General features: G+C 43.4%; 3 non-coding genes across 3 annotated transcripts; all 3 read right to left on the bottom strand.

Moving 5' to 3' along the window:
• TGME49_460070 lies at positions 1–161 on the bottom strand (the record flags this gene model as incomplete). The annotated part of the gene is made up of 1 exon (XR_001974351.1): positions 1–161. It is a non-coding gene; the product is annotated as a 28S ribosomal RNA (ribosomal RNA).
• A 338-nt stretch (positions 162–499) lies between these two features.
• On the bottom strand, positions 500–657 carry TGME49_460060. The gene has a single exon (XR_001974350.1). It is a non-coding gene; the product is annotated as a 5.8S ribosomal RNA (ribosomal RNA).
• A 424-nt stretch (positions 658–1,081) lies between these two features.
• On the bottom strand, positions 1,082–1,181 carry TGME49_460050 (the record flags this gene model as incomplete). Its single annotated transcript, XR_001974349.1, has 1 exon — positions 1,082–1,181. It is a non-coding gene; the product is annotated as an 18S ribosomal RNA (ribosomal RNA).

The raw sequence follows: 1,181 nt of genomic DNA, 5'->3' as shown, positions 1-1,181 counted from the left end.
TCTCGAGGCTACAAGTCAACAGCTCGGAAAGAGCAGTTGATTTCCACTTTGAGCTGATCCCGGTTCACTCGCCGTTACTAAGGGAATCATAGTTATTTTCTTCTCCTCCGCTTAATAATATGCTTAAGTTCAGCGGGTAACCTCGCCTGATTTCAGGTCTGATAAATAAATCGGACAAACGCCCGAGACAAAACAACAACGACGAAACCTCGCAGAGCAACAATGGAACCGAAATTCCATTGCGGTATTGAAGTCGATCGACAGCATCAATGAAACTTTGTCTTCAATGAAGAAGCCACCGTATCTCAATGATGTCATCGATACAACTCAACAATACACTTGAGCCTCTAAAAGAAGAGGCACGAGTAGTTTCTCCGCTGTGTTCATTATTCAGGGTGACATTGAGTATTCAACACTCATGACACCCAATCATACTGCTCCTAGGGGGCTTCAGCCAAACTGAAGCAACGACCCTAAAAAAGCAGAAAATTGTGATTTCAAAGACACTGAAACAGACGTACCGAGGAGAATATCCCCAAGGTGCCATTTGCGTTCAGAAATCTGATGATTCACTGAATTCTGCAATTCACATTGCGTTTCGCAGTTCGCTGCGTCCTTCATCGTTGCGCGAGCCAAGACATCCATTGCTGAAAATTTAAAATAACATTATAGTTTAGGAAGCAATCTGAAAGCACATCGAGAGAGATGCAGAAAGATACAATCTTTCACTCTCTCTCAAATGTTCCTCAGATTTGTTGTTTGAAATAACGGTGTGGGAAAAAAGAATGCACACTGAAGAAACTCCTGGAAATCAGTATCCCAACAGAGACACGAATTTCCAGAAATTGAGCCCCTTCGCTGTGCACCCCCGGATACCTGCACTGGCTTCCAATATTGGAAGCAGCGCAGGATATCCAACATGAAGAAGGCAATAATACCTTTCGATACTATCACGCTTCTTGAATGCAAATCTCTCCAATGGAGAGAGATGCAAACTCATGTTTTGCTTGGGATTCAAAGGTTGATGGTTAATAAAGAATAAGGACGTGTGAATGATCCTTCCGCAGGTTCACCTACGGAAACCTTGTTACGACTTCTCCTTCCTCTAAGTGTTAAGGTTCACAAAACTTCCCATTTCGGGCACGAACGCGCCACAAAACAGTCCGAATAATCACCGGAAC

Source organism: Toxoplasma gondii (assembly GCF_000006565.2).
Source record: "Toxoplasma gondii ME49 unplaced genomic scaffold asmbl.780, whole genome shotgun sequence".
NCBI classification, from domain to species: Eukaryota; Apicomplexa; class Conoidasida; order Eucoccidiorida; family Sarcocystidae; genus Toxoplasma; species Toxoplasma gondii.
The sequence above is the reverse complement of the archived record's forward strand: the minus strand, read 5'-3'. Positions and strand labels throughout refer to the sequence as shown.